At 43.1% G+C, this 13,425-nt stretch overlaps 1 long non-coding RNA gene across 1 annotated transcript; it reads left to right on the top strand.

Annotated features, from left to right (window-relative positions):
* The first annotated feature begins 391 nt into the window (after window positions 1-391).
* LOC137159177 (uncharacterized) lies at window positions 392-10,816 on the top strand. Its single transcript, XR_010921566.1, has 3 exons — window positions 392-499; window positions 10,067-10,244; window positions 10,616-10,816. It is a non-coding gene; the product is annotated as an uncharacterized lncRNA (long non-coding RNA).
* The last annotated feature ends 2,609 nt before the right edge of the window (window positions 10,817-13,425 follow it).

Below are 13,425 nucleotides of genomic sequence, written 5' to 3'. Positions count from 1 at the left end.
GGGGTTCTCTTTTCACTTTTGTTCTCTTTCCATTTACTTTAATGTTCCACCCCTACCTTTCCCTAGGTTGTAAAACATTAGGTGCTTGCAGTTAGTTTTGTGTAAACAACTGATGGGCACGGTGACCTCCCAGCCTGATTCCTTCATTCCCTGTACTGAGGTGATGGTGCAGCTGCGCCCTCAGTACAATTACAACATTCTGCAGCCATAGATTAGGAGATCTCCCTACAGATTACGGCTACCAATGACCACCCCATTCAGAACATTACAAGCTTTCATTACAGACCTTATTTGATATATTTATATACAATGAGGGAGATTCAATTGCTTATTCCTTGAGGGTTCTGACTCCCTGTTCTCCCCTGGGGGTGTCTAGACCCTGATTGTCCCTGGTTTCTCATATACCTCCAGATATTCAATACAATGTGAGTACCATTAAGGTACGTGAATCAAGAGGGGAGAATAGCAGCAGCAGCAGCATTTCAGAAAAGTTCAGGGGGTGAGTAAAGTTGTGCTAATATATACATTATATGTGATTATACCATAGCCCTGGAGAATTGGGGAGGGAAGTATGAACTGGAAGACTGGAGATATGGATCTCTGCAAAGGCTGTGGGGCAAATCAAGATTGGGGGGCGGGTAACAGCTCTGCTTGCCCCACAGCGAATAAGGGCCCTGGAGAGTGGATACATACAAGAAAAAAAATGTATCATTTGCCATTTTATTTTAGTGTTATAAGTCTTTTACTGGAGATTCTGCTTCAGGTCTGATAGACTGTGAGCTAAAAAAAGTAGCAGATAAAAGTAGTAATTGCTCTGAACCCTATTATTTCACATGCCCTTTCATATTTTAATGATTCTAGTGGGATCTTGGCAGAGCCTGGTATCAGTTATCTCACCAATAAGGTTATCTAAATACCTGTTGTACTGAAAAAAACCACACAAACAGGTTTTTAAGTAACCAAGTCTAGGTTCTATTATGCCTCACATTAAATGATACATTCTCCACTCTAAATTACAAGCTTTAGTATCATTTCCTCTTTTTTCCAAAACTGTATTTAACATCTATTTCCTCCCCAGTCATTTACTTTCCTTTTTCATGGATATATTGCTGCCAAGCACTCTATAAACGGATACTTTATATAAATAGTTAGAATAATGTTTCTTTCAGCTTCCTTTCACCAGTACTCCATTCCCAGTGCATAGTCTCGTGGGGCCCTATCATCCTTAAGGGACTGAGGTGCTGGGCCCTTTACTCCCATCACAGAATTGGACCGTTGGTGTGTATAAAAATGGATAAACAAGTAAAGTGAGCCCCAAAAACTAACAGAAGGGAAATTGAGTTTGCACATGATTTTTCAGCAGAACCACACAGCTGGGGTCAGATGTTCAGCTAGTATAATTTGGCACAACTGCACTGGATCTGTCCTCCGATGTGCAGGTAGGAGTAGTTAGAGGATTTTAGGCACATAGGAACAAAAATTCCATTGACAGCTGCTAGAATTTAGGCTCCTAACTGCTTAAATACCTTCCAAAAATGAGATTTGTGCTCGTAAACTAGGAAGACATTGCAACGCTGAGTACAGCAACACCTAAGCACCTTTAAAAGGCTAGGCACAACTCGGTAGCCAGTCTCAGTGCACACCTCGAGCCTGTATTGTCATAATCACACTATAAAGCTGGAGGTGGTCTTATTCTGTGATTGTTGTGGATGATGATTTCCATGAAGCAAGAGTTTATCTTATCTCCAGGGCCACCTTTACACTGCAAACTTATGTTGATGGAAATTACATTGGCATACAGCCACCCCAGTTAGTACAGCGCTTGTGTGCATGCATACTTCTCTTTGCATCAGCACTGTGCATACTCACCAGGAGTGATAGTATCGATGCACAGTGTGTTGCATGATGGATAAGTGTCCCAGCGTGCAACTCACCACCATCTAGCATACTGTCTTTCAGGAAGTTGTGTCAATGCATAGTGGGCTCAAAGTGAGTTGCTCCCAATCACTTGTGTGTAACAAGTCAATTTTCCAGTTTGCAATAGTCTGTCCCATAAAGGCATCCTTATCTCAACTTTTCCCCCCAAAATCCCACAAACCTGCAACGTCCTCCTTACTGTCCACCATCACTGATGGAGGCCTGGACCCTGCACAGGTCTGCACTATTGTCATGTACCAGACCACCTTGCCAAAGCATACATCAAATTTCTATGGGTACATCAACTATCAGTTTTGTATGGTTATGCAAGAATTGGTGGATAACTGAGGACACTTCAGCATCAGCATGCGCTGGGCAGGGAAGGTGCATGACAGTCGCATCTTTAAGAACACAGGACTGTTCAGACAGCTACAAACAGTGACTTTCTTTCCCATCCCCTGGATTATTACTGGAAATGGTGAAATCCCACTAGTCATTCTGGGCAACCCAGCCTACCTGGTGCTCTGGTGGTTTATGAAGCTAAACACCAGTCAGCCATTGTTCAGAGTGACAGCTGAATGTGCTTTTGGTCGATTGAAGGAATGCTGCCATCATTTACTCACAAGACTGGATCTCCCTGAGAAAAATATCTGACTGTTGTAGTTGGCTGATGGGTCATGCATAATATCGGTGAGGGAAAGTTTCCACGAGGGTGCAGGACAGAGGTGGAGTGGCTGTCTGCTGAGTTTGACCAGACAGACACAAGGGTTATTAGAAGAGTGAAGAGCACAGCATGGAGCTATACTGCTCATGAAGACTTTGAAAGAGCATTGTTACAGTGAACCACAGTAATGTGCTTTTTTGTAGCGTACTCCATCTGGCCCTGCTTTTTTGGGGCCTGGTGGAATTGTGTGGATATTGCTGTAGATGTAGGAAAAGAACATTGTCAATACATCTATTAATTGGGGTGGTGGCTTATCCTATGAGTTGTATCACATTATCAGTAACAAGTAATTGGGTGCTTTCACTCAGTAGCAGATGCTGCAAACTAAAAGATGAGTTCTTAAAATTATTCTATAAGAATTCCATGCAAAAAAGTTCAAAACCCATGAAACTTTCGAATAAATTTACATTTGTTAAGTAAGAAAAACTTAAGGGAAAAGAACATTCATGTCCATTCCAGCTACACATACACCAACCGTGAGTTTCCCAGGTCAGTGTGTGTGAAGCTGTGATTGTCCTTAACGTGTCTCAAAGTGGGGTAGAAGGGGTAGTGCAGTAACCTCTGATACCCTGTGCAGTGTTTAGGGGGTGGTATAAGGAGCTCTGGATGTTGTGTTCTCAGTAGGCTGCAGAGAGAAGCAAGCATAGGATTGCAGGTGCACCAGAGTCTGCAGCATCTGTGTTTGCTGTCTGAGAAGTTCCATCTTCCTCTCTTCCTGTGCCTCTCTCCTCTCCACTTTGTGTTCATCCTCTGGGCCCTGTGCTCATGGTCCAATGAAGCACTGACTTGCAGGATCTCACTGAGCAGGTCATCCCGAGACCTCTTTTCCCTTCTTTGGTTCAGGCATTCTGTAGGAGTGGAGGTGAAGACCCTGAAGGCTGCAATGGCAGGAGCCGCAGATACAATACACAGAAATAGTATTGTCAGTCTATTCACCAAGGAAAGCAAAATGAGGAGGGAGTTGCTTGATTGCATAAAACTTGTAGTATAGAGCAATGGCACTGAAGACTGGCACTATTTCCCACAGGTGGTGGTGATTTTAGCTGCTCTTTCACTCCTGAGAGTAACAAAGGCAGAGAGCACTGCTGCTGCTGCTGGCATCCCAAAGCCAGCTGGCCTTTGTGCTGCTAGCCTGTGTGCCCCAATGGTGCCTGCTGAAGTTATTGCTGACTGGCATGGGAACATGTCCTATTGTGGAGGAAGAAATAAGGCTGCCATCCCTAGGAATCTGCGACAGAGGATTCCAGAACACATCCAGGAAAGTTTCGAGATCTCAGAAGGATTCAGGGGACATCCCTGTGCACATGAACTGGTCTGCTTACCTCCAGAGGGGTGTGAAAAGCAGATAGGAATGGCACCCTGAAAATAGTTGGATACAGATTTTGACTTTAACTTACTCATGCTAGAAGAGGTAATGATACAACCAAGAGTTACTCATGCTAGAAGAGGTAATGATGCAAGTTAAAGTCAAAATCTGTATCCAATTATTTTCAGGGTGCCATTCCTGTAATGGAAAATTAAACTACACATTTACCTTCCTTCCCCAGCATCAGGCACACCTGAGCTCCACTGGTGGGACTGCAGTGGAGTCAGAAACATGTCCTGGCTCACTGCACAGCTGGATTCCCGGTCACCTGGCCCCCATCCTCCTCTTCCTCACCCACCTTCTGTGCTTTTCACAGCAGGGACCTGTAGGTCAGGGTCCTCAGAGGTACCCCAGTGCTGGAAGGCGTGATGATGGGGTCTCCGCTGAGGATGGGATGCATCATTGTAAGAGTAGTATGTCTGTGACTTGGTACCAGGACAATTGTTGGCTTCCCTGTCCACCTGGGTATGCCTGCCACAGCAACTTAGCTTTCATGTGGCTCTGCTTCTCGTCCTTGTTGTAGCCCTTCTCCTGCATTCCCTGAGCAATCTGCTTGTAGATGTCAATGTTTCTTCTGCTCATTTGGAGCTCTGACTGCACAGCATCTCCTCCGCCATAAACCCAAGAGATCCTCTCCTGTGTACTCCAGTGTAGGGCGTGCGCGCAAGAATATTGTGATGCAACGGTAGCATAAGTGACAAGGCTAGGCCTGAGTTAGCATAAGTAACAATAGTTAGGCCCCATGAGCCAGGGTAGGCCTCCCGAGCAAGACTAGGCCTCATGACCCAGCCATGAACTCAGGAAGTATGCTAAAATTGTAAGTTATTTAAAAAACTTCTGGACCAACATTTACATGAACCTAAAAAAAATGCTGCTTTGGAATCAGTATGTAAGGTATGCTCTTATTGTGATCAGTAATAGCGTTGGAACATATGGACTTCTTTACATCTATGCCAGAGCACCAGAGATGTTTAAAGCCTGAAATGCTACAGGGAAAGAGGCTTTAGAAAATACTGTTTTCTTAATTAACAAAGTTCCCTGTTCAGTACTAAAAGAAATATTTTTTCTGGAAATCTTTCATTGTCACGTGACTGAAGTGGACTCAGTTTTAACTGGTATAAGAAAGAGGAAAAACACCAAGCTCCTAAAGTTCAGAACTCTGCAAAAAATTTCAGTGTAATAAACCCACAGAATGGATTAAATGGAAGAATCACTTCATTATATTCTGAACCACAAAAAATAAAAAAAGAATTAGGATATTGCTCTTATAGAGTTTGATCAGCACTTTGATAAATGTAACACATGAAGAGGTGTGAAAAAACAAGAAAATATAGAAAAAAAAATCACCAAATGCACACGAGCTTCCAATGTGACTAAGAACAAATACAATCCATAGATGTAGAAATCAAAGAATAACAAGTAGGAAGAGGGAGATGGTATTGCCTCTGCATATAGACTACTGAGACCACTACTGGAATTCTAAGTCTAGTTTTTGGGTCCATACTTTAAGAGGGATGAAGAGAAAAGAATAATTACATGGTATGTTTTCCATACATCAGATAAAAAACTTAAGGGAGTAACATTTATCTTTTTGAAGATGCAGTTAAAAGACAACATGATCATGGTATGCAAGGACCTACTCTGTATGCAGAGGGTTTTTTCATCTGGTAGACAGACAATGAAACAGTGGCAGGAAGCTGAACTAGATAAATACCTATAGAAACCAAAATTTTGTAAGATGCCCAGGTAATTTCTATAGATTTTCTTGATAAAAGCAGGGCCAATATTTCCTAAAGTTCAGAGATGTTTGATTCTGGGATGTTGTTTTGGGTCAATTTAAAAGACAACACGGGAGTTGCAGTAGTGGCAAGTATAAAGACAACACAAATAATGGTGCCAATTTTGGCAAAAGCTTTCAGATGCCACACACATCAAACCCTTTACTCTTAAAAGAAATTGCATCACTGTCTACTTAGAACAAAATGAGAAGCAACAGGCAAACAGTAGACCTTTCGGAAACAAACTGTATCAACAAGAACCTGGAATCTCTCTCTTAATATGACTTTTAAACCAGATTAACATCAGTACAGCATTTTGGGCCTGGGCCAAAGCCCATTGAAGCTGATGGGAATCTATTGACTGCATGGAGCTTTTGGTTGGGACCTTTATGCATACCTTTGTCTCTTACAAAGCAGAGATGTGATGATGAAAAGCACAGTAATTTGGTTCTCTTGAGACCTTTTCTGGCAAACTATTAGAAAAGAAAACTTGTAAAAGATAATATGGCACCTCAAAAAACCCAAACAAATATTTGATTAGAAAAGCAACAACATCTCCTCTTGCCTACTTGTATTCTTTATAGAGGATTATGCTTTTTTTTTTTTTTTTTTTTAAAAGAAAGGTCAGCAGTTTAATGTGGTATTCAAAATATTGTGGCTATGTTTTTCCCATTATTGGTTTTACTGGTCTACTTACCAAGTGCCAGGTATTTTCAGACAATTGCCCTGAGAGGTCATCCCCATTACAAGAGATTTCTACATCCAAGCCCCATTTCACAATGCACAAATTGCACCCTGTGCTATACTATCAAATTAGTGTACTACTGGAAACAGTACATGTTATATATTGGCTACCCTTCAATAAATTTGTTTGCCCTGTGATGTTGATTATAATTTGATAGACATGAAATAATAAAAATGTAGTTAGATTGTCAAACTAAGGCCCAAGTTCAGCAAGGTTCTTAGAGATGTACTTAGCTATAGAGTTAGCTCTGAGTTTAAATGCTGAAAATTTGTACCCAAATTTTTAACACTAGTTTGTAAAAGAAACCCCACAAAGCTGACAACATTTGAATAACCTCATCATTGTGTATTCTTCACGTTCTTGTGAGGTGCATTACAAATATTTCTCTCTACTATAGTTCCTTAGTCATTTACTCATTTTATAAGGGGGCTAGGGCAATATTTGGGAACATTATAACATTTAAACCTAGATTAGTATGCAGAGCTCCTTGCTGGCATTTCAAAACAATCATATTTCTGAAAAAGCAGAGTTTTAACAATGTTTTCCATGAAGAAAGCATTTAAAATGCCTTGAATATGAATAAAGACTTATCTATATATTTTATGTCAAGGCCCATCTAACACATTGCTGGAAAGAACTTGGCTGACAGGATAACAAAGTTAATTAAATAATTTGTGAATTGCCTGCTAAATACATGTGAATAACTATCATATTATAATGTGGTCTGTGTCCAAGGACTCTTTTTACAGGCCCTTATATACTCTATACAGTTTCATTTAATATATTTCCCACTCAAAAACATTGAGAGAACAGAGGTAAAGTACTTCAACCTTTCATAATCCTTGAGAAAAATCACCTAGAACCAGCATTTTGTCAGTTTCATTAATGCCATTTGTAGACCATAACACAGCAAGAATGTGCAGCTGCCTATATTTGCAGTTAGAGAACTATTTCAACGCAAGTTTCGTTTTCATAGAGATTTAAACTAGTTCTCCTCAAATTTTGCCATCACTTCCATCAGAGCACATCAGCTTTGGCCCCACCTTGATGTGGGGTAGGAGAATATTCATAGATCTCAATTAACACCATAGTATGATGAACTAGAAACCAGTACAATGGACTTTACTGTGGCATGTATCAGTGAGATGAGGGAGCTTCTTTGTGAGCATGAACATCATCTGTGGAAAACTGACAAACTGGAGAAAGTGACTTGAAAGTCTCCCAGGAGAAGGGGATACAACACAAGGACAACGGCTAAGGGGAGTCCATTCTGATTCTTCCAGCCTTTTCCTTTTTGAACTCCAGTCTGCTCCCCCGCCAGTCCCCATCCCTCCTATTTGGTCTCTCACCCTTCCTTGCCAGAAAGGCACAGGCTTCCAGCTACTGCCTCTTGCACCTCCTCCCCCAGCTGGGCAATGGTAAGGGGAGTACTGAGAGAGTCTCATGTTCAGTGGCAGCACCAGTGACCCCAGTGGCTAAATCCCAGGCAGCCAATGGTATTATAGCAAGGTTACTGTTCTGGCTGGGTCAGCATGTGTGGCAGGTCCCTAGACCCCACACCTAAAAGGTGTAGTTCCTTCCAGAGGAGAGGGCTCCTGACCCATGAACTAGAGGAACCCCAGAGGAAAATCAGGGGGAGGGGTGATTCCTGGGGCAAAGTGAAAGCTGTCTGTCCCCCCTGCCAGTAATAAGCACATGTTCTTTGTTACTGAGCTGGTGCCACTGTCATCAGTGTGTGAGAGTACCTAGCACAATAGGGCTTTGGTCTATAAACACTATGATAGACCAGACAGTAACATATGGGGACTCTGCCTGCTTGTGCTAACCCACCAAGGAGGAGATCACAATGTCACCTGTTATCTTCACATTTGTAAATAAAGACAGCAGAATTTCAGTCCCTAAAGCCTTGTTCAAACAACTTAATTCTCATGAAGGAGATAGTACCTCTATACCTTAGGTGCCTTGATGGTTTCAATATGAAACCAACTACTGCTGCTAGATTGACTGTCAGTCAGTAAGACCCTACCTGAAATACATTTATAAAGCAAAAGAATTTGAGTGATCCAGAACTACACAAAGCTAACCCCTAGCCAACCTATGTAATTAAGTGCTCTAGTTACTGTTACCCTCATGTTCCCTATTCACATGCCTCCCATTAAATTTACACCCTGTGTGTCATGTTTCAGATAAAATGGCAAAGCTCTTCAGGTCAGGGCACAATAGCATCCTGTGTAATTTACACAGTTCCCAGCACAATAGTCTCCATTCTGATTGGGTTCTCTGAGCAAGGTAACAAAGATTGTTTTAAACAGTATCACTTTGTCCCTGTAGAAATAGAAAGTCACCAGAAGTAAAGAGCTATAGTTAGCAGACATGGATTATTTTACCTTAGAAAAGAAATATTTGAGTTTTTCCTGTTCTACCTAGACCCTGTCTACACTTATCTCTGAGATTTGGCAGCAGTTGACAGGAGTTACACAAGCTATGGAAAAAAACTTGTGCAACTCCCATCGATTTCTCTGCTCCTTGTCAGTGCGCTGTCTTCACTGCACTGTGCCGATGGGATGCAGCACTACACCACTTGTGAAGGTGGTCTTAGTAAGTTGATTTCTGGATCAACTGAGCTGGTCTTCACTGACTGCTCAGTTGATCCAGAGAAACCGATCTGACAGCAGTGACTTTGCCACCATCAGTGTAGCCATAGCCCTAGAGACTCAGCCTGGTTCACACTGGGGACTTAGTTCGATTTAAAGTCCCTTAATCTGAACTAATTACTCCCATGTTTACACTGGCACCACTGTTAATTTGAATTAAGTTGCCTGTAAAATCGAATTAATAAGACCACCTCTGCAAGTGGCATAGCACCTAATTCAAATTTGTTAATTTGAATTAGTGTCAGTGTGAACATAATGAAGCTTAATTCGAATTAATTGCCCTCTGGAATGTATCCCATTATGCTCCATTTTCACCTCTGGCAAATTGCGCTGTGCTGCTCTGTGGTCACAATAGCAGGTAAAGTCCCCTCCCCTCAAGCCCCGGAAAGATTTGAATTTCCATTTCCTGTGCTTGCTGCCAGCGTGGAGAGAGGTTTGCCAGTGTTCTCAGCATGGCTACTGCCAAGCCAAAACGCGCTCCAGCATGGACTCGACCAGAGGTCTTAGACCTCATTGGGCTGAGGGGCAAGGAGTCTGTTCTGGCTCAGCTCAGAGCCAGCAAAAGGAATCTGGACATTTATGGGACGATATCCTAGGGCATGCTGGAGAAGGGACACGAGAGATGCTCAGCTGTACAGAGTAAAGATAAAGGAGCTTTGCCAGACATATCAGAAAGCCAGGGAAGCTAACAGCCACTCTGGCTTCTCTCCCAAAACATGCAGGTTCTATGATGAGGTGCATGCTATTCTGGGGTGTGTGTGTGTGTGTGTGTGTGTGTGTGTGTGTGTGTGTGTGTGTGTGTGTGTGTGTGTGTGTGTGTGTGTGTGTGATCCCAACACGATTCCTCCACGCAGCATCAATACCTCCACTACCTCACAACAGTCCATGAACAATGAGGAGGAGTCCGTGGACAAGGAGGAGAGGAAGAAGGAACCTGTGCAAAGCAGGGAGCATGAGAGCAAGGTGTCCGTTCTCCTAGAAACTCTAGACTTATTCTTGATCCCAGAGCAGTCCACCAGCACACAGGACAACACAAATGATCCCAGGGAAAGCACATCTGGTGAGTTTTCCTTCTTCAGTTCCTGTCTGTGTGGGTTTGTGATTCCAGCCGATTACCTGCCACCCCACCACGTGGTCTGCATTAGCTCTCTGTAAGGGTTTGGAATGCAAGCAGGGAAAGAAAGTCACTTGCTACATTTTTTCAAGGCATAATTATGGAAACTGAAACATATACATCTTCCTCTTCAATACACAAACTAGAGGCAACATTTACTCAAGCCATCATTGTTGAAATTGATACATATATTTTCTTCCTGACTTTAAAACCTGTGGTTACATTTTATCAAGGCATCATTATTTCAAACTATTACATATGTATATTGTTCTTCACTAATTTGGCTGTGGCTATCTTATTTTTCTTTCATTCTGCAGACACCTCGCCAGTGGCCCGATCATAAAGCAGTGCTGCAGACAGACTGTCTCAGATTAGGAAAAGGAAGAAACTAAACAAAGATGACATGTTTTTGGAGCTCATGAACACATCGGCAGCCGCAGACAGATCAAAGAGTGAGGTGACTGACCATGTCCCAGAACATAGGACAAATGCAGGACCATGATCGCAGCACCATGCAGGAGATGCTGCGACTCCTGGAGGACCATGCAGATTTGCTACATGTTATTGTGGACAGAGTCCCAATGACACCCCCTTGCTCCCATGCCACAAATAAGTCTTGGAGGAGAGATTGGCCAGGATGCAGCACCTGTTCTCCTCCACCCCGGTGGAGAGGAGTAGAAAGCTGTGGCAGCCACGCTGACAGCTGGCCAGCAATCTAACACCCTACCCCCGGAGACAGTGAAGGAACCCTTCTCCCCCCCCCCCCCCTTCACCCAAGACAACTGTTCAAAAATAAATTTGTGCATTTTTCCACTATGTTTCTTTATTAAATAAAATCTTGTTCATGAGGATTTGTCAGGCACAGATCTGCAGCAGTGGTGGGGGTATCAAAGGAAGACAACATACAAGAACCAAAATCAGGCTTGCATCAAAGGCAAGCAACATACAGGGGAGTGGGGGGTTGGGAGATAATCAAAGGCAAACAACATACAGGCACTGAAATCAGTCCTGCATCTCATTGCAAAACCTGGTTTTCAAAGCTTCCCTAATGCAAAGTGCTCCACGGTTAGCTCTCATCGTAGTGCTGGCAGGTGGCTGCTCATAATTGGCGGCCAGTCTTTCTGCTTCCATAGCCCAACCCTGGGGGAACCTTCCCCCCTTTGCTTCACACATTAAGAACACAGCAAGCAGATATCATAGAAGGGAGGTACTTTTCACTCATGTCCAGCCTAGTGAGGAGACTCCTCCATCTACCCTTTAATGCCCAAAAGCACATTCTATAACCATTCTGCAACTGCTTAATCTTATTAAAACACTCCTGTCACTGTCAAGGTGTCCGGTGTACGGCTTCATTAGCCAAGGAAGCAATGGGTAAGCAGGATCCCCTGGATCACTATGGGCATTTCCACACCCCTGCTCTGAACCTTTTGGTCCGGGAAGAAAGTTCCCGCCTGCATCTTACAGAACAGCCCCGAGTTACGAAATACATGAGTGTCATGCACCTTCCCAGACCACCCCACACTGAAGTCTATGAAATGACCCCTGTGATCCACAAGCCCCTGCAGGACCACTGAAAAGTACCCCTTGCAGTTTATGTACTTGGTCGCAGGTATGCTGGCGCTAAGACGGGGATGTGCGTCCCATCAATGGCCCCCCCGCAGTTGGGGAAGCCCATTGTGGCAAACCCATCCACTATGTCCTGCACATTTCCCAAAGTCACTAGCCTTAGCAGCAGAACTCTATTTATGGCACTGCACAGTTGGTGCACGGCTATGCACACTGGATTTACTGACTCCAAATTGATTCCCAACAGAGCAGTAACAGTCAGGGGTTGCCAGCTTCCAGAGACTGATGGCGACTCTTCTGCACCATCATAGCTGGTTTCAAGCGAGTGTTCATGTGCTTCAGGGACGGTGCAAGCTCTGAGCATACTTTGAGGAAAGTCGCCTTTTGCATCTTAAAGTTTCGCAGCCACTGATCATCCCACAGCTGCATAACGATGCAGTCCCCACCAGTCTGTGCTTGTTTCCCTGCACCAGAACCTGCATTCCACAGACTGCAGGTGACACGCTGCAGCCATCAGTAATTGTTCTGCTGGAAGTCTTCTAGCAGGGCAGACTCAGAGGCATATATGTACGATATGCATCGCCTTCTTGCTCTATTTCTCAAGTACTCCATGATAAGCTGCGATGTATTTGTAACGATCACAATTATAGTGCAGAGTATAGCTGGCTCCATGTCTCTGAAGCAATGGTGATCTCAGGGAGCAAAAAAACAGCACGAAAATCCTTTTCCTGTTTGTTTTTTTTATGTGGGGGGAGAGGGGGAGGGAAGGAGGGGGGACCAGCACTGCATCCTGGGACGATGATTCATCCCAACAGCCTCCATGGCTAGTTGCACTGTGAGATAGCTACCCACATTGCACTGCTTTTTAATTCGAATTAAGGTTGGCAAGTGTGAACGCAAGAGATCAGCTCATACAGCATAGTGTGAACAGTCTGCTGCTATTTCTTTAAATCGGCTGCTGAAAGTCAAATTAGCTAATTCAAATTAGCACTGCAGTGTGAACATAGCCTGTCAATCCAAGGAAGAAAACAGTATAGAGGTTAATAAAAACACAAAATAGTTTCCTAAATCCAGTTTATGTTCACAAGTGGCATCTGTGTAAACCTTCCATTTTCCATCAGGGGCATTTTATTATCCCTAGTTTATAAAATTCCAGTGACAATGACATATTGCCGATATAAATTAATACACCAATAGAACTTGCTCTTCTACCAGCAGCATGGGTAGAGGAAGTAATAAAAGTTTACTACTACAAATGGAATGATATAACTGGAAGCAGTTTATGAGAAGGCAGCCCAAATCTTACTTCTAAACTGATAGATTGTTACCCATAACTAGGATCATCATCATGAGATCTATATTTTACAGCTTGATAATATCCCAGATAGTCACTTTATTTCTGTGTGCTCAGAATCAGCTTACCTCATTAAAAAAGTAAATTATGAATGGATGGGGATCAGCATCCTTGTAGATAGAACTGATGCTTTTTTGAATCTATAATGCTGTTATCTGTGTACAAGTTCTGGGTAACCCTGTAAGGAGTCAGCCACCCTTCCTGTTC

This window comes from Emydura macquarii, unplaced genomic scaffold, assembly GCF_026122565.2.
Source record: "Emydura macquarii macquarii isolate MOO-44397 ecotype Brisbane River unplaced genomic scaffold, CSIRO-AGI_Emac_v2 contig_1790, whole genome shotgun sequence".
Taxonomy (NCBI): Eukaryota; Metazoa; Chordata; order Testudines; family Chelidae; genus Emydura; species Emydura macquarii.
Note: the sequence above shows the minus strand (reverse complement) of the source record. Positions and strands in the feature narration are given on the sequence as shown.